Source organism: Danio rerio, chromosome 17 (genome assembly GCF_052040795.2).
Source record: "Danio rerio strain M-AB ecotype USA chromosome 17, GRCz13ab, whole genome shotgun sequence".
NCBI lineage: Eukaryota > Metazoa > Chordata > Actinopteri > Cypriniformes > Danionidae > Danio > Danio rerio.
In genome coordinates, this window is record NC_141037.1 from 5,131,022 (window position 1) to 5,152,500 (window position 21,479).

At 31.5% G+C, this 21,479-nt stretch overlaps 2 long non-coding RNA genes across 3 annotated transcripts in view; both read right to left on the reverse strand.

Annotated features, from left to right (window-relative positions):
- LOC147832992 (uncharacterized) overlaps positions 1-21,479 on the reverse strand; it is a 77,619-nt gene that overhangs the window by 28,476 nt on the left and 27,664 nt on the right. The window lies entirely within an intron of this gene.
- Positions 9,961-15,012, reverse strand: LOC147832993 (uncharacterized). The gene is made up of 3 exons (XR_015513058.1): positions 13,459-15,012; positions 13,045-13,329; positions 9,961-12,872 (listed from the first exon to the last, which is right to left on the reverse strand). It is a non-coding gene; the product is annotated as an uncharacterized LOC147832993 (long non-coding RNA).

The window sequence follows — 21,479 nt, forward strand, 5'->3', positions numbered from 1 at the left end:
GTCAGTCAATATTGGTGGGCGGGGGGACCGCACTTCTACGTCAAGTTGCGGTCGATCTAAAAACCGCTCCAATTGGTCCAACACTTTTATGTTGTTAAATTAAAAAAGCACTGGGTGTGTTTATGTCACCCCAATATGACGCTCTATACACTAAACTTACACAATTGTATGTCCAAACAGCTTGAAAAGTAGATTTTTTTTTTACCATAGGTGCCCTTTAATTCACTCTTGCATTGAACTCTCACATACTCTCTGCTATTTCATAGCCGTGGAGGCCATTTCTCTCTCTTGCAGTAAGATCTCGTGTGCAAGGTTTTAGATATTTCATTAAAAAATAAATAAATATGATTTTATTTATTTAATTTTGATTTATTTATATTAAAAAAAAAATTTTATGCATAAATATACAGTTGATGGTAAGATTATTATCTCTCCTGATACAAACAAACAAATAAATGAAAAAAATTATATATATATATATATATATATATATATATATATATATATATATATATATATATATATATATATATATATACATATATATTACAGTTGAGGGCAATATTATTATCTCTCCTGGAATAAATAAACAAATGAACAAAATTATTTAATAAAATAAATTGGTTATTTAATTTTATTTTTATTAATATATAAATATACAGTTGAGGGCAAAATAATTATCTCTCCTGAACTAACCAGCTAACTAACTAACAAACTAACTTACTAACTATATAAACCTATACATAATAAAAATTATAAATATAAATATGTATTTATTTATTTGTTTTATCTTTTGATTATCTATAAATATACAGTTGAGAGCAATAATATTATCTCTCCTGAAATCCTAAAAAAAATAAATCAACAAAAAAACAAAATAAATGTAATAATTTTATTTTATTTTATTAATATATAAATATACAGTTCAGGGTAATATTATTATCTCTCCTGAAGTAACTAACTAACTAACTAATAAAAAAAATTATATATATATATATATATATATATATATATATATATATATATATATATATATATATATATATATATATATATATATATATATATAGATCTTTTTTGTTATATATTAAAATACAGATGATGATAAGATTAATACATTTTATTTTATTTATATAAATATATAGAGTTGAGGGCAATATTATTTTCCCTCCTAATATAACTAACTAATAGTTAGTTTATATATATATTTTTTTTTTATCAGAATCAGTTTTAGAATATACAGTTGATGGCGATATAATTGCTGAAATAAATAAATATATATATATATATATACACATACAGTTGACAGCATTATTATCTCTCCTTTGAAACATTTATTCTTTTTCAAACATTTTTCAATTGATTTTTAATACAGCAAGAACTTTATCATATTTCCTATAATATTTTTTTTTCTGCTAGAGAAAGTCTTATTTGTTTTATTTCAGCTAGAATATTTTGAGCAGTATTTTAAAATGTTTAGAAAGCATTTTAAGGACAATATTATTAGCCAATTTTTTATTGTCCTTGTTTTTACTTAAAATGACTCCATAAAATCACACATTCAGACCAAATTCAGAGTCATTAGGCCTTTAGCTGCAAAAAAAACAACATGAAAACATAAAAGTATATTTAAAAAAAATATGGCTCACATGCACATTTGTCACATGAGTGGTCCAGATGTTGTTTATTTCACAGTATCTGGAGGGATTTTAGTCGCAGAACAACAACAAATGTCTTAGATTATAGATAAATCCACTTTAATTGGCATGTGGTTACTGTTAACTGAAACAATTAAAAACAATTTCAGGAAAAGCTGAGATTAAATCATCAAAATATTCAATAAAAAAAAACATTCATTCATTTATTCATTCATTTTTCTTCAGCTTAGTCCTTTTACTCATCAGGGGTTGAATAAATTTGAGTTGGATGAGTCCAGCATATGTTTTACACAGCAGATGCCCTTCCAGCTGCAACCCAGTACTGGGAAACACCCATAAACAGTCATTCACAAACACTCATCAATCAATTTAGTTCATCCAGTTCACCTTTAGTGCATGTGTTTGGACTGTGGAGGAAACAGGAGCACCCGGAGGAACCCATACAAACACGGAAACTCCACACAGAAATGACCCAGCCGGGACTCCAACTAGCGACGTTCTTGCTGTGAGGCCACAATGCAAACCACTCAGCCACCATGGCACCCTGAGGTAGGCTTATTAAATATTATTTTATTAATTACTATTAACAGAATTATTGCTAGTAGCAAGAAGGTCGCTGGTTTGATCCCCGGCTGGGTCAGTTTGCATTTCTGTGTGAAATGTTCTCCCTGTGTTGGCGTGGGTTTCCTCCAGGTGCTCCGGTTTCAACCTCACAGTCCAAAGACATGTGGTACAGGTGATTTGGGTAAGCTAAAATTGACCGTAGCATATGAGTGTGTGTGTGTGAATGAGTGTGTATGGATGTTTCCCTGTCATGGTTTGCGGCTAAAAAGGCATCCGCTGCATAAAACATATGCTGGATAAGTTGCCGGTTCATTCCGCTGTGGCGACCACAGATTAATAAAGTGACTAAACCGAAAAGAATATGAATGAATGAATAAATGAATGAACATGTAAATAATGGTCCACTGCCTCAAAGTAATTGTCACTTCAATTATACAATTATTTAAATGCACTATATATATATATATATATATATATATATATATATATATATATATATATATATATATATATATATATATATATATATATATAAAGGCGAATGCAGCAAATGCATAAAAATGTGTATTTTCATATAATAAATATTATTACATTTGTATTATTTATTTTCATTTTAAACAAATAAATAATAAAGCAATTCATTCAAATTACAACTAAATTAATTCAATATACATATTAAATAATTTTATCATTAAATTTAATAATTATAATTATTATTATATTCATGTTATTAATTTTCATTGTTAAGTGTGCATTTATTAAAATGAATCAAATGAATGAATCAAAAATAAACTAATTCAATACTTAAGAAATAATCTAATTATTAGATTGAATTATTTAAAAATATTATATTATAATTATTAATATATTATTATGATTTATTTTCATTTAAAAAAATATTAAATACAATGAATTAAAAATAAAGTATTTCAATAAATACTTAATAATTTAATTATTAGATTGAATTATTATAATAAATTATATTATAATTTTTGTTATATAAATACTATTTTTATTCTTAAATTAAAATACAATTAGTTAAAATATATTTAATATATATACCTACTAAATAGTCTAACCATTGTAATCAATTATAATCATGTATATATAGATATATATATTTTTTTTTCTTAAATAAATAAATAAAAATACAATTAATTAAAACAAAATAATTAAAATAATTAAATAAATACTTAATAAATAATTTAATGATTCATTTTTATAATATATATTTAAACTATATTTAAGTATTATTTATTTACATTTAAACAAATCAATAACAAATTTATTAAAAATTAAAATATTACAACTATTCCAGCACATGTTTGACACAGCAGATGCTCTTCCAGCTGCAACCCAGTACTGGGAAACACACATACACACTCATTCGCACATACACACACTCGTACACTACGGCCAATTTAGTTTATTCAACTCCTCTATAGCGCATGTGTTTGGACTGTGGGTGAAACCGAAGCACCCGGAGGAAACCCACACTAACATGGGAAGAACATGCAAACTCCACACAGAAATGCCAACTGACTCAGCAAAGGCTCGAACCAGCAACCTTCTTGCTGTGAGGCGACATCGCTAACCACTGAGCCCCCGTCATTCACAAATCGATGAACTTAATAGTTTAAGTGAAGAACAAAAATATTAATAAATCATTTTTGAGTGCTGTATAATGAAACATTCTCAGTCAACTAAGAAACTCTCTGAATGTCTGTCTGTATATTCGCTTTCTTGTCTTCAATAAGATCAATGAGTTTTCTGTTCCTTCAAGAGCACCGAACTAATTTAGATGTCCACTAATGACCGTCTGCTCTGCACAATCAGTTTAGACATTTGGACAAGCAGAATAAACCCATTGTGTGTGTTTAAAGAAACACTTCTCAAACCCTCATGTGCCTGATGATTGGATTTGTTCAGCTGTGAGAAAAACCCTTTCAGTTCAACAAATCTGCTTATTTTTAAACCTCTAAACCAGGGGTCACCAATCTCGGTCCTGGAGGGCCGGTGTCCCTGCAGGGTTTAGTTCCAACTTGCCTCAACGCACCTGCCTGGGTGTTTCAAGTATACCAAGTAAGAGCTTGATTAGGTTGTTCAGGTGTGTTTGATTAGGGTTGGAACAAAAATCTGCAGGACACCGGCCCTCCAGGAATAAGTTTGGTGACCACTGCTTAAAACCATTCAGTAGCTTTCTGAAAAACCAACAGAGTTCACTTGTACCACTGCTTGCTTTGTGGTAAGAAAAAAGAGTGCTAAGAAACACAAAATTTTCTCCTTCAGATGCATTATTGTGTATGCAATGTATCAGAAAATTGTAAATAAATTTAAAGATAAAATAATTAAATGTATTTTTCCCACATGGGCCTTTTATTTTCAATACACAAACACTTGGAGATGTTGTCAGCTAAAACATTTTTAAAATGTATCAAATTCGGGAAGAGCTGAAATAAAAAAATTGAAATGTGTTTAAAAGAATTTACTCAAGTTAAATATGAAATAAAAATGTAACATTCTGTAGGAAAAAGTTATAAAGTACATATATATATATATATATATATATATATATATATATATATATATATATATATATATATATATATATATATATTAGGGGTGTGTAACGGTTCACAAAAATCACGGTTCGGTTCGATACGACACAGTGGTCTCACGGTTCGGTACAATTTCGATACAGCAAAAAAAGAAAAAAGCCAGAGTATTTCTCTGATTTTAATTGTTTTCATGTATTAAAACTGACATCATGAAGTATGATTTTGTTTTTGTTTTTTTTCCTTTTACTTTAAACAGTGATAGAGCTGTACTTCTGGGGTTTCTGCTTAGTAGCAAATAAAACAAATCCTTCTTTACACTCAAAACCAAAAAGCTTCCTATAAAAAATGTATATAATATTGTAGCAGTTAAACAAAAACAAATAAATGAACAATTTAGTTTTTATATGGAATTTCAATCTATTTTTACATATTTTTTATTTTCAGAAAGATGAGTGTCCACCTTATCTTCAGACAGCACAGATCTGCTTGATTTGTCTGTCACCTCCCATTTAAGTGGATCTGAAAGCAGGAATTATCTGACTGAAATGGACTTATGAAGGAATAATGTGACGGGGCTCTATTACATTTAACATTTTCTAAAAAAACCCGAAATTTCCACTACCGATTAAGGTCTAACAGGGCTCGAAATTAACCTTTTTTTCTTGGTAGCACCAGTGCTCTTAACTATAAAAATTTATATATATATATATATATATATATATATATATATATATATATATATACATATACATATATATATATATATATATATATATATATATATATATATATATATATATATATATATATATATATATATATATATATATATACATATATATATATTAGTGCTGTCAAAATTAACTCGTTAACGCATGTGATTACTTTAAAATAATTAACGTGTAAAAATAAAAATTACGCAATTCACGCATTATTTTTTTATTTTTATTTTTTCCTGTTGTGGCCATCTGGCAGACCGGGCAGTTTACCGCTGTTTCGATGTACTTTTTGGGCCGGGCTGATCATCTTCTTATGATCTGATTGACGCATAAAACACTCAGCAGACTGTCATGTTTTTCTGGCTCAGTGATTGACGGTGCTGCGAGCTGTCACGCTCTGAAAGTAAGATGTTTCTTTTCCGGAAAAATCGGTCGTGTGACATAATCTGCAGCCCATTGGTTCTTTTCTTTATTGACATTGACCCAATCACAAACTTCCATGTTGGGCTCTGTGTAACGTAGGTGTGTATTTGTCAGAATAGTCGAGAGACGCGCCGCGGGAGAGCAGGCTTTTGCGTCTGCACTCTGCAGCGGGGCCCAGATCAATAAATTCCTGTTAGGGATGGGAAGATTCATCGATATGTATCGATACGCGGTCATGCGCGTGCACGATGCGAGTGCATCGGTTGAGCAGCAGAGGATGAATGAAATTTTGGAAGCAAATCGAGATGCATCGGTTTTTGCGAGATGCATCGTTTTTTCCGAGATACAGCTTATATTTTTAATATAGAATGTATTTTTTATTTATTAACAAGTGTTGTCAACCTGTTTTTGGCGCATAATTTAATCGACCTACATAAAGTAAGCCTTAGCAACGGGCTTGCGGATGTGCACACACTACAACTCAGTGTATCAGGTGTGCGGATGAAGCTAGTGGTGCGCCCTCAGCAAGCGCGAGAAGCAAAACAAACATGTTATTCCCCACTGAGTTTTAAATCTAAAGTATGGCAACATTATGGATTTAAGGATGGACGACATGACAGGACAGATGCAATTTGCAAAATGTGCCGCGCATCTGTAAAATACATGGGCAGTATGACTAATCTGATATCTCACTTGAAGCGGCGCCACGGTGTTGTTGTGGAAGCATCTTCCAGTGTTCCTGCATCCCCGGCTTTCGCACTGCTTTAACTGTACCAACCAGCTCCAAAAGTGGTGAGAAAAGCATTGCAAGTTTTTTTTTCCGTGCGCAAAAGTTTTGTGCGCTCTACGCCAATAACGAATGCATTGTTCATCTGCAAAGATATTCAGCCTAGTGTCACGGAGAACGAAGGTTTTAAACACCTCCTCCTGTTAATTTTTATTTATTTATAATAGTAATAATAATATTAATAATAATAATGATAAAAATAATGGGTGTCACGGTGGGACAGTGGGTAGTTTGACCACCTCACAGCAAGAAGATTGCTGGTTTGTTATATTTTTATTAGCCTGTTGTTTACAGTGACAGTGATGTTTCAAAGCAGCATAACACTGCTAGTTCACCACCTTAAGTTTTGAATAATCAGTGGCAAAATATCTTTGTAAAACTTGTTATCATAGTTGATAAGTTATATCGCAATTGTTGTTGTGCAATGGTAAACCTTTATGTTGAAAGAGTGCAAATATATATATTTTAATATATATTCCACTTATACATTCTGTTTATCTTGAAAATACTTAAATAATATGTGCTATATGTTCTAAAATGGCCCTCTACTGTAAACTGACACTCTGGCTCTGAGAGAAAAGCCAGTTTGTAAAAAAAAGTCTTGGTTTTACTTGGTTAATAAATAATCAAACTCATTCAATGGCACAGCATCCTCTTTCACATCATCTCATAAACTTGATCTAATTAGCTAGTGCTGAATTATCGCATCGTATCGTGATATGGGTGTAAATCGTATCGTGTTGCATCGCAATATGTCACAAATGTATCGCTAATATATCGGATCGTATTCTTTGTATCGAGATGCGTATCGGATCGGCATTATAGCTTAGATGCCCAACCCTAATTCCTGTCTATTCTATCTAGTTACCTATCTGTCCATATACACATACTTTTTAAACTTTTAATCTGCTCCACGGCCCGCGGCAACTTTCTCCTGCTGTTTCCTTAACCTGCAAGTTTTTATTTTACAAATTATATCTTCTGATGGCTACTTCCAGCAGGATAACGTGCCATATAATAAAGCGTGAATCATCTCAGACTGGTTTCTTGAACATGACAATGAGTTCACTGTACTCAAAGGGACTCCACAGTCACCAGATGCACTTTTTGGAACGGGAGATTGGCATCATGGGTGTGCAGCCGATAAATCTGCAGCAACTGCGTGATGCTATCATGTCAATATAGAGCAAAATCTCTGAGGAATATTTCCAGTACCTTGTTGAATCGATGCCATGAAGGATTAAGGCAGTTCTGAAGGCAAAAACGGGGTCCAACACAAAGTGGTCTACACACACATATATAATAAAAATGGCCATTTTTATATAAATAATGTTTTGCTGTTCAAGTTTAATGGTCACTCTAATTAGAAAATCTTCTGAATGCACTAAATCTCAAAATAGAAAGATGTAGTGCATTCAAAAAAATGTAAAGAAGAATCTAAAGGTTAATACAACAAATGATTAAACACTACAAAAGTATATAAAACAATATTAACGTGTATTTTTAGATGTTTTACTGTGCCTGGTGCATGGAAGAGGAAGGAGTGTATCCTATAGGTGGTTTTAATGCATTTAATGCGACGTCGGGATGTTTGAAGGTGAACTAATGCACAGTGTGCTTCCCTGCAGTTCCAGATGGAGAGCATTGTCATCTCCTCCGCATCAAATCAATTAGCTGTGTTTACAAATGTTTACCTCCAGCCTGAGTATCAGCACAAATGAGCCGAGTGTGTGTTCACAGATCTTTGTGCTCACGGCCAATGGAGAAAAAAATAGACACTTAATCCCGTTCATTCGCTTTAACAGACTTTGCATGCACAAGAATGAGTCTGAAATATGCAATGTGTGTGTGTGTGTTTGTGTGTGTGTGTGTGTGTGTGTGTGTGTGTGTGTGTGTGTGTGTGTGTGTGTGTGTGTGTGTGTGTGTGTGTGTGTGTGTGTGTGTGTAAATACAAAGGCTAATGAAGCATATGAATAAACACTGCAAAATGAAATAACCCTAGTGCATGAAATAATAAAAATGTGTATTTTCATATAATAATAATTATTAAATATGTATTATTTATTTTTATTTTTAAACAAATAAATAAAAAAGCAATGTATTCAAATTACAACTAAAATAATTCAAAACATACTTATTAAATGTTTAAATCATATTTAATCGTTGTAATTATTATTATATTCATCTTATTTATTTTCATTTTAAATTATGCATTCATTTAAAATAAAATCAAAACCTAAATAATTCAATAAATACTTAAGAACTAATTTATTTATTAGTTTTATTTATTTAAAATATTATATTATACTTAATTAATATATTAGTATTTTTTATTTTCATTAAAATTATTAAATACAATAAATTAAAATTAAAAATAAAATAATTCAATAAATACTTAAATAATTTAGTTATTATATTCAATTATAATAATAAATTGTATTATAGTTATAATATTATTTATTTTTATTCTTAAACAAATTAAAATACAATTAGTAAAAATATTTTTTCAATAATTTATTAAATTCTTATTAAATCGTTTAACCATTATATTTAATAATTATAAATATTATATTTTTTTTATTCTTAAGCAAATAAATTAAAATACAATAAATTAAAACAAAAAAACTAAAATAATTAAATACTTAATAAATGTATAAATTATTCATTTTTATAGTGTGTGTGTGTGTGTGTGTGTGTGTGTGTGTGTGTGTGTGTGTGTGTGTGTGTGTGTGTGTGTGTGTGTGTGTGTGTGTGTGTTTTAGGGGGGAAGAGGGTTGTGTGCATTTTCTTCTCGATGCATCTACACCTTTTATACTAATAAATAATAAAAAATGCATATATTGACTTTTTTTTTAAATAAAAAAGGAAAAGTAACGTAAATATTTTTCATTATAATTAAAAATAATTATAATTTTTATTCCATGCACAAGAATGAGTTTGAAATAAGTGGTGTGTTTTTGTGTGTGTTTTTTGTATATTTTTTCTTGCTGTATTTACACAATTCATTATTTGTAAATAATACTAAAAATATACACTTTTTTACATTATTTTTTTTTATTAAATTAACTTAATTATTTTTAATTAATATTCACAATAACAGTTATTATTTTCATTGCATTCACCAGAAAGGGTCTAAAATAAGTAATGAGTTTGTGTGTGTTATTTTTCATTTGTTTTCCGAGTCTTTACATGCACAAGAATGCATCTGAAATAAGTGATGTGCTTTTTATTTATTTTTTTTATTTTTTTTTGGTGCACTAGTCTTGCACTTACATAGAAATATGCATTTTAATATTTGTAAATAATAAATAAAAATACACATTTTCACTTTGTTTTTTTTTTCCGCATAAGAATGTTACAATTCGACATTACACCCATGAACTGCAAGAAAAGCAATAGATTGCAGATTGAAGATCGCCAGCTGCTTTTTCACCAGCAGGTGGAGATGGAATAATTTAAGATTTTAAATCCAGTAAATAGGCAAGAAAAAAAAGCTAATAAAGGCACAAAAGTAGCATTTGATATTAATATCAACGTCTTGGACATTATAAGTAATAAAATGCCACTTGCCTAACTTATAATGTCCAAGATATTGAGATTAATATTGAATGCTACTTTTGTGCCTTCATTGGCTTTTTAAGCTTTTTAATTCATCACTTTTGGCATTGATTTTGTTCCATATTTAAAGGCTTAACTAGGTTAATTAGAGTAATTAGGCAAGTCATTGTATGACGATGGTTTGTTCTGTAGACAATCCAAAACAAATATAGCTTAAGGGGGCTAATAATATTGGCCTTAAAATTGTGTAATAAAAAATTTAAATCTGCTTTTACTCTAGCTGAAATAAAACAAATAAGACTTACTCCAGAAGAAAAAATATTATAGGAAATACTGTGAAAAATTCCATGCTCTGTTAAACATCATTTGGGAAATACTTGATGAAGAAAAAAAAAAGGAGGGCAAATAATTTTGACTTCACCTGTATGTAATACACAATTTGAATTTGGGTAAATGCATAGTCCTTCACTTCAAGGAGCACACTAAATGTTCATTTTCTTCTGTCTCTCTTAAAAACACGCCATCAAACAGTTTAAGAAGTGACAAGTATCATGGACAGGCTCAGCGTTCAAGTCTGTCATCCATTATCCAATACCGAAGCGACTGTAAGAAACACTAAATACTTAACAGGCCGCTCTAATTGTGCTGCGCGCGGCCTCTTGGGGCAGATGTAATTAAGTGAGCCAAGAAAGAGCTAGTAAAACAGTAGGCCCAGATGGAAGCTCCATAACTCACTCAAGTGCGCCATTAAAACGTCGCAGAAACAAGAAACTTAAAGCATTTAGAATTATTACGACTTCCTTAGGAGAGGAAATGACGATTAACAGACTCTTGACTCGGAGCTTAAACAACAACACCCTGGTATAAGCGCAAAGCTGTAGCGGAAGACAGCTTGTGAAGTATTATATGCATTCTGGACGCATGAATGACATTTTAAAAGGAAACGTCAAGGAGAAATCACGTAATGATTATTGGAGGCATTCGAGATAATGCTTTTAGAAATGTTTCACCACATGGGGGCGATAGAGCTGACTTGTGTAGCAAAATTCATTCATTTATTTTCTTTTCGGCTTAGTCCTTTTATTAATCAGGGGTCGCCACAGCGGAAAGCATATGTTTTACACAGTGCAGCCCCGGCTGGCCCTCTTTGGCTCAAGGTATTCGGCGGGCCGAAAAAGGCTGGCTGCTGGCCCCAAGATAGCCCGATTTGGCCTGGTTAGGCCCCGGAAGTGACAGTGGAAACCCGACTGGCCTTGGCTCACTCTGGCTCGCTCGCTTTAGGCGCGATAATGGAAATGCGGCTATTGTGGTGGTTACTTTAAACTCTAATGATATTGTGCTCTTTTCAAAAGAGGGCAAAGCTACAACTGCCTGTGTGTCTGCATAGCGGCAGATTTAAAAAAAACAAGACTAATGTCCTATGCTAATGAGGGAAAGATGGTCACTAGTGGGCGGGGCTTTCCACCTCTGATGACTCGTACAAAGGGAGAATGTCAATCAAAGTGTTTTTGCAGACTGTGTTTATCAAGTCAAAATTATATTCACCCACTGCTGACACACAGTTGTGTTTAAACCCTTTATAAAAGTGATTTTTGCATAACAGGTCCTCTTTAAAACATAAAATTTCACTTTGCATTATTTAAAATGTTCCATTTAGACATGATCACCTAAAATAGGTACAAAAAATAAATAAATAAATAAACCTATTGTCCAACCTTTTTTGACCATATGACGTTTTGAGAGTCTGCAAATGTCGTAGGGAAAACTTAATGATTATGACAGTTTAAAGAGTGTTATACTACAACACCAGATATTCTAGCAGCTAAATGCCAAAACGAATACAGCTTAGGCATTTTTTACACTTAAACAGTTCCTCTATACTTCCAAAATATTTACGGCTAACAAACATTAATGATTTCTCGCTGTACTTTTTGGTTTACACGATTCTCGGCCACAACTTAATGAATATAAACACCAATCAAACATGCACTGCTAATACTGTTTTCATAGTCAGTAATTTTGTTTTGTTTTACAGAACAAATATTTAAACATTCTTAAATCAAGAAACATTTACTTGCGATGCACAATTACGTAGGAAAAAGAAGTCTTGATAGAATATACACAATCAAAGTAGTGCAAGTTTAAGGATAAATAAGAGCAGCTGGGAAAGCAAATTTAACAATACTTGAAATATTGAGAAAAACTGAATAAATTATCTAACAAACAAGTGAACAAACTAAGTAAGTGACTAACTAACGAACAAACGTTCTAACAAACGAACTAACTAAAAAACAAACAAATAAACTAACCAACAAATGAACAAATTGGACAACTAACTAACTACCTAAAAATAACAAAATAACTAACAAACGAACTAACAAACAGACGAACTAATGAACAAACTAACTAGCTAACAAACAAACTAACTAACAAATTAACAAATAAACAAACTAACAAACAAAATAACTAACTAATTAGCTATAGCTAAATAACTAACTAATGAACAAACTAACTAGCTAACAAACTAACTAATAAATAAACAAACTAACAAACAAAAGAACAAACTAACTAACTAGCTAACTAACTAACTAACAAGTCTTCATCGCTGCAGAATGAACAAACTAACTAACTAACTAACAAATCTTCATCGCTGCAGAATGAACAAACTAACTAACTAACTAACTAGCTAGCTAAAAAACTAACAACTAAAGTTTTTAACATGAACAAACTGAGGAACAAATGAAGGAATGAACGGATGGACAGGTGGATGGACAAACTAACTAACAAACTAGCTAACGATGTAACAAATTAAGTCTTCATCTCTGCAGAATCAAATAACTAACTAACTAACTAACTAACTAAGTATTTATCTCTGCAGAATGAACTAACAAACTAACTAAACAACTAGCTAAAAAACTAGCTAACGAACTAACAAAGTCTTCATCTCTGCAGAATTAAAGAACTAACTAACTAACTAACTAACTATCTATCTATCTATCTATCTATCTATCTATCTATCTATCTATCTATCTATCTATCTATCTATCTATCTATCTATCTATCTATCTATCTATCTATCTATCTATCTATCTATCTATCTATCTATCTCTCTATCTATCTATCTATCTATCTATCTATCTATCTATCTATCTATCTATCTATCTATCTATCTATCTATCTATCTATCTAACTAACTATTTATCTCTGCAGAATGAACTAACAAACTAACCAAACAACTAACTAACTAAAAAAAACTAGCTAACGAACTAACAAAGTCTTCATCTCTGCAGAATTAACTATCTAACTAACTAACAAATGAAGTCTTTATTTCTGCAGAATGAAGTAACTAACAAACAAACAAACTAACTAACTAACTAATGAAGTCTTCATCTCTGCAGAATAAACTAACTAACAAATAAACAAACAAACATACAAACACTAACTAACTAACTAACTAACTAACAGACTAACAAACAAACTAACTAACTAACTAACTAACTAACTAACTAACTAACTAACTAACTAACTAGTTAACTAACAAACAAACAAACAAACTAAGTAACAAATGACCTAATGAACTAGGCTCATTGATTATCATAGTAGGAAAAATAAACACTATGGAAGTCAATGGGTGTTAAACAAAAGAAACTGTTAAAGGTTTTGAACCACTTAAGGGTGAGTAAATTATAAGTAAATGTTTTTTTGTTTATTTGTTTGACTGTTCTTTTTTTTGGGGGGGGGGGGGGGGGGTATAGGGCTATATATTTAAATCAGTATTTAGTTTAAAAGCTAAATGAAAATATTATTGGAAAATAAATCAAAACAATATTTCATCTTTTCTATCTAGTCAAACCACATGCTAATCTTGTAGAACTTAAAAAGACAACATTAAAGAATCCAGTAATCCTCTGTGAATAATGACACAAGGTCTTCTTTTTGCAGTAATAGCCCTAATTTGTCTCTTAACACTCGTGTAGTTTAGAGAATGGAAAGCTTTTGGAAAAAAAAAAAATTCAGAATATTTTTCCAGTTTTCGTATTTTTTAATTTAAAAATGTTGGAAACATGTAACCATTGACTTCAGTAGTAGTTGTTTTGTTTTTGTTTTTTCCTACTATGGAAGTCAATGTTACAGATTCAAATGATCATATGATCTTATTTTGCATTCAACAGAATAAACTCTTAAGGTTTCAAAACAAGTAAAGTGCGAGTAAATGATGACAGAATTGTCATTTTGTGACGAAATAACCCTTTAAGAGTGTTTACTGTATTTATTAGTTCTTTAAAATACATTATTTCTCCATTTAAATCCATTCAAACCATATGCTCATCTTGTGGAACCTAAAGAAAAGTTGGTCAGACAACCTCAAAGAAACCACTAATCTACTATGATTAACGACACAAAGACTAAATTGCCACTAAATGTTCTTCTTTATATAGTAACAGCCCTGATTTGTCTTTTAACACTCATAGCTCATGGAATGGACGGCTTTAGCAAAATTTACTCACACTTAAGTGTTTGCAAACCTTTTTGAGATTCTTTATTCTGTTGAAGGAGAAATTAAGAAGAAAGCTGAAAACCTGTAACCATTGACTTCCATAGGAAAACGGCTAAAAGAAACTCTTAAAGGTTTGGAACCGCTTGAGGGTGAGTAAACAGCGAGAAAATATACAATTTTGGGGTGAACTATCCCTTTAAATTATTATTTAGTTGAATGTGACAATCTTGAAGTACAATGAAGTGTTAAAAAAAAGAAATGAACTAAAATCAACTAACTAGTTTGAATTAAGTTAGATTTCCACTGGGTGGAAACAAGTAAAGAGTGAGTAAACTATTAAATAATGGTCATTTCAAGTTGAAATGTGCCTTTAAAAAATGTTTACTGTATATATTAGTTTTTAAAAACACATTATTTCTCCATTTATATCCAGTCAAACCACATGCTCATCTTGTGGAACTTAAGTTAGTATGATTAACGACACAAAGGCTCAATTGGCACTAAATGTTCTTTATGCAGTAACAGCCCTGATTTGTCAGATTTTTCTAATAGAAAAGAAGAAATAACTAAAACTAATAACTGACTTGTTTGAATTGAGTTGCACCATTTTTCTTTTACACAGATACACACTGGTTAACAAACAATAGTAAATGATGACAGAATTGAAGGTGAAAGGGCCCTTTCAGAATGTTTACTGTGTGTATTCCTAAAAACACATAGTTTCCCCAATTATATCCAGTCATACGACATGCTCATCTTTAGTAAATAATGAGCAAATTAAATTTTTGGGTGAACAATCCCTTCAAATCAGTATTTAGTTCAAAATGACAATGTTATTGGGAAATGGATCAAAATGAAGTGTTTAATACCAGAAATGAACTAAAAATAATTAACTTCTTTGAGTTAAGTTGCACTGTTTTTCCTTTACCCACTGGTTAACAAAAAAGAAGGTGAAATAACCCTTTAAAAGAGTTTACTGGACAAAGCACATGCTCATCTTTAGTAAATAGTGAGCAAATTTCATTATCAGGGTGAACTATCCTTTTAAATTTAGTTCAAAATGACAAAATTGGAAAATAGATCAAAACAAAGTGTTTAAAACAAGAAATAAACTAAAACTAATATCTAGCTTGAATTAAGTTGCATTTTTTTCCCCTTAACCCACTGGGTAACAAACAAATAATGGGCAAGTTAGGGTAAAATAACCCTTTAAAAGAGTTTACTGTATATATTAGTTCTTGAAAGACTGGATAAGACTCTGGATAAATGTTTTGGTAATGTGAAAGATGCATATGCGCCAAGAGTGCATCCACCTCTGGGGCGCTCGGATCATAATGTCATCCACCTGTTACCAAGATATAGGCAACAATTAAAGAAGAACGACCCGGCTATTCAGCAGGTTCAGATATGGTCCAAAGACACAATTGAACAGCTACGAGGGTGTTTCGAGTGTACGGAGTGGGACCTATTTTTTAATGATTATGATTGTAGTAATAATTATGAAATGTTGAATGACACAATAACTGGTTATGTTAACTTCTGTGTAAACTCTGTTGTTAAATCTAAGTGCGTCAAAATCTATCCAAATAACAAGCCATGGATAACTAAAGATTTAAAATATTTTTTAAATTTGAAAAAAATAGCTTTTTTGCAGAATGATCAGCAGAAGGTAAAGGAGTTAAACAGAGTAGTTAAAAGTAAGATAAAAAGTGCACAGAATGAATATAAAGAAAAGGTGGAGCAGAAATTACAAACAGGAGATGTAAGAGAGGCATGGAAGGGACTAGATATATTAATGGGTAGACAAAAGGAAAAAGTTCAGCAATATGAGGATCCTTACAGTCTTGCAAACAACCTTAACTCGTACTTTTCAAGATTTGATCATTCGAATGGGTCCAGTGTTAATAATTTAGATATAGTAGGAACTAAGACTCAGTCACAGACCATGATCATACAAGAAAGAGAGGTTATTGCAGTGCTTCATAATGTTAAATCACACAAGGCATCTGGCCCAGATGGCCTGAAGGGGAAAGTTTTAAAAGAGTGTGCGGAGCAATTGGGTTATGTGTGCACCAGACTGTTTCAAGTATTTCTAGACAATGGTTTTGTACCATTAGCCTGGAAAAATTCAATAGTTATTCCAGTACCTAAAATACCTCATGTAAAGTCCTTAAATGATTTTCGCCCAATCACGCTTACGTCTGTTCTTTGTAAATGTATGGAACGAATAGTGTGTAAGGAATTGTCCTCTCAAGTTGAGAAGACAATGGATCCCTTGCAGTTTGCTTATAGGGCCAACAGGAGCACTGTGGATGCCTCTCTTACTCTCTTGAACAAAGTTCAACATCATCTAGATGGGCCAAATAGGTATGTTAGAATACTTTTTATGGATTTCTCAGCTGCTTTTAACACTGTTCAACCTAATCTTCTTTTAGAACGTCTTTATAATTTAGGAGTAAGTAACTGGTTGATAATATGGATCAGAGAGTTTTTAAAAAACCGACCACAACGTGTCTGTGTTAATCATGCTATGTCTGACTGCTCTGTTTTAAATATAGGGGTACCTCAGGGATGTGTATTATCACCTCTTTTATTTTCTATATATATTAATGAACTGCAGTGCAATATTGATGACAATCTCACACTCATAAAATATGCTGATGATCTGGCATTGGTTTCCTGTCAGGAAAAAAAAAATAGCTCTTTATATTTTAGATATATTGATAGTATTACAGATTGGTTTGGCAAAAGTTCATTACACCTAAATATTGGGAAAACAAAAGAGTTATGTCTGGGGAGTCAAACAAGAAGAGTAGATACTGAACTCTTTAAACCAGTCACCATAAACGGACAAATAGTAGAGCAGGTTTCAAATTTCAAGTATTTAGGCACAATTATTGACAATACATTGAATTTTAATAGTAATGTAGAGGCGGTTTATAAGAAAGCAAGTCAGCGCCTCTATCTCCTCCGCAAATTGAGAAGTTTTAATGTTAGTACACAGACTTTAAACTTGGCATATAGATCACTTATAGAGAGTGTTCTCACATATAATATTGTTTCATGGTTCGGTAACACAACACTTAAACAGAAAAAGAAATTAGCGCAAATTATAAATCAGGCAAATAAAATAACTGGTCACAAACAGCATTCATTGCAGATTTTATTTGACTCTTTTATGGAAAAAAGAGCAGTTGTGATTTTTAAAGATAATACACATCCGCTTCACTCAGCATTTGAACTGCTACCATCAGGACGCAGGTTTAGAATTCCTAAAGCACGAAGAAATGCCTATAAAAAGTCATTTATCCCAATGGCAGTTGTTGTTCTAAACCGGATCAATGTTTGTAGGAAATGAGGTGGTTACCAAGTATGATTTGCAGTATTGTGTATGGGACTAATTTGGTTTTTAAACTTTTAACCTATGTTGTTGTGTTGGTAAGTGTTATTGTGTCGTTGGTGTATGTTTGTAATTGTTGTCCTAAATCCAGTGTTGAAGAAAAATTTCCTTTTTGTGTCAAGCAGAACGGACAATAAAGTTTAAACTAAACTAAACACATTATTTCTCTATTTGTATGCAGTCAAACCACAAGCTCATCCTGTGGAACCTAAAAAATTAGTAATCCACTGTGATTAATGACACAAAGACTCAATTGGCACTAAATGCTCTTCTTTATGCAGTAACAGCCCTGATTTGTCTTTTAACACTCGTGTAGCTCAGAGAATGGAAAGCTTTTGTAAAAATATGGACAATTTGCTCACACTTCAGTGGTTCCAAACCGTTAGTAAATAGTGCGTACATTTAATTCTAGTTGTAAACTATACCTTTAAATCAGTATTTAGTTCAAAATGACAATGTTATTGGAAAATAGATTAAATTAAAGTGATTTGAAATGGATGAAAATAAAAACTTTATAAAAAGTGAAACTTTTTTCCTTTACTTACCGGGTCACAAACAAATACTGGGCAATTAAATGACAGAATTGAAGGTGAAAAGACCCTTTATTGGTGTGTACTGTATATACTCTTCAAAACACATTATTCCCCAGTTGTATCCAGACAAAGCACATGCTCATCTTTAGTAAATAGTGAGCAAATTTCATTATCAGGGTGAACTATCCTTTTAAATTTAGTTCAAAAAGACAATATTGGAAAATAGATCAAAACAAAGTGTTTAAAACAAGAAATAAACTAAAACTAATATCTAGCTTGAATTAAGTTGCATTTTTTCCCTTAACCCACTGGGTAACAAACAAATAATGGGCAAGTGAGGGTAAAATAACCCTTTAAAAGAGTTTACTGTATATATTAGTTCTTGAAAACACATTATTTCTCCATTTGTGTCCAGTCAAACCACAAGCTCATCCTGTGGAACCTAAAAAATTAGTAATCCACTGTGATTAATTACACAAAGACTCAATTGGCACTAAATGCTCTTCTTTATGCAGTAACAGCCCTGATTTGTCTTTTAACACTCGTGTAGCTCAGAGAATGGAAAGCTTTTGTAAAAATATGGACAATTTGCTCACACTTCAGTGGTTCCAAACCTTTAGTAAATAGTGCGTACGTTTAATTCTAGTTGTAAACTATACGTTTAAATCAGTATTTAGTTCAAAATGACAATGTTATTGGAAAATAGATTAAACTAAAGTGATTTGAAATGGATCAAAATAAAAACTTTATAAAAAGTGAAACTTTTTTCCTTTACTTACCGGGTCACAAACAAATACTGGGCAATTAAATGACAGAATTGAAGGTGAAAAGACCCTTTATGGTGTGTACTGTATATACTCTTCAAAACACATTATTCCCCCGTTGTATCCAGACAAAGCACATGCTCATCTTTAGTAAATAGTGAGCAAATTTCATTATCAGGGTGAACTATCCTTTTAAATTTAGTTCAAAAAGACAATATTGGAAAATAGATCAAAACAAAGTGTTTAAAACAAGAAATAAACTAAAACTAATATCTAGCTTGAATTAAGTTGCATTTTTTTCCCCTTAACCCACTGGGTAACAAACAAATAATGGGCAAGTGAAGGTAAAATAACCCTTTAAAAGAGTTTACTGTATATATTAGTTCTTGAAACCACATTATTTCTCCATTTGTGTCCAGTCAAACCACAAGCTCATCCTGTGGAACCTAAAAAATTAGTAATCCACTGTGATTAATGACACAAAGACTCAATTGGCACTAAATGCTCTTCTTTATGCAGTAACAGCCCTGATTTGTCTTTTAACACTCGTGTAGCTCAGAGAATGGAAAGCTTTTGTAAAAATATGGACAATTTGCTCACACTTCAGTGGTTCCAAACCGTTAGTAAATAGTGCGTACATTTAATTCTAGTTGTAAACTATACCTTTAAATCAGTATTTAGTTCAAAATGACAATGTTATTGGAAAATAGATTAAAATAAAGTGATTTGAAATGGATCAAAATAAAAACTTTATAAAAAGTGAAACTTTTTTCCTTTACTTACCGGGTGACAAACAAATACTGGGCAATTAAATGACAGAATTGAAGGTGAAAAGACCCTTTATTGGTGTGTACTGTATATATTCTTCAAAACACATTATTCCCCCGTTGTATGCAGACAAACCAACACAATCTCACGGCAATTCGTAACTTTTTCATTTAGTGGCTAATTCGTATGAATTCGCGCGATCTAATTCGTACAATTTAGTACGATTTGCTTATCCCCCAATGACGGTTGGGGTTAGGGGTGGGGTCAGGTGCCACGCCTCCTTTTTAAAATCCTACCATTTCTTAGACTGAACTCGTACGAATTCGTACGAATTAGCCACTAAACTGGCAAAACGTAAAATACTTACGTTTTCTCGTGAGATCAGGCTGGACAAAGCACATGCTCATCTTTAGTAAATAGTGAGCAAATTTCATTATCAGGGTGAACTATCCTTTTAAATTTAGTTCAAAAAGACAATATTGGAAAATAGATCAAAATAAAGTGTTTAAAACAAGAAATAAACTAAAACTAATAACTAGCTTGAATTAAGTTGCATTTTTTTCCCTTAACCCACTGGGTAACAAACAAATAATGGGCAAGTGAGGGTAAAATAACCCTTTAAAAGAGTTTACTGTATATATTAGTTCTTGAAAACACATTATTTCTCCATTTGTGTCCAGTCAAACCACAAGCTCATCCTGTGGAACCTAAAAAATTAGCAATCCACTGTGATTAATTACATAAAGACTCAATTGGCACTAAATGCTCTTCTTTATGCAGTAACAGCCCTGATTTGTCTTAACACTCGTGTAGCTCAGAGAATGGAAAGCTTTTGTAAAAATATGGACAATTTGCTCACACTTCAGTGGTTCCAAACCGTTAGTAAATAGTGCGTACATTTAATTCTAGTTGTAAACTATACCTTTAAATCAGTATTTAGTTCAAAATGACAATGTTATTGGAAAATAGATTAAAATAAAGTGATTTGAAATGGATCAAAATAAAAACTTTATAAAAAGTGAAACTTTTTTCCTTTACTTACCGGGTCACAAACAAATACTGGGCAATTAAATGACAGAATTGAAGGTGAAAAGACCCTTTATTGGTGTGTACTGTATATATTCTTCAAAACACATTATTCCCCAGTTGTATCCAGACAAAGCACATGCTCATCTTTAGTAAATAGTGAGCAAATTTCATTATCAGGGTGAACTATCCTTTTAAATTTAAATGACAATATTGGAAAATA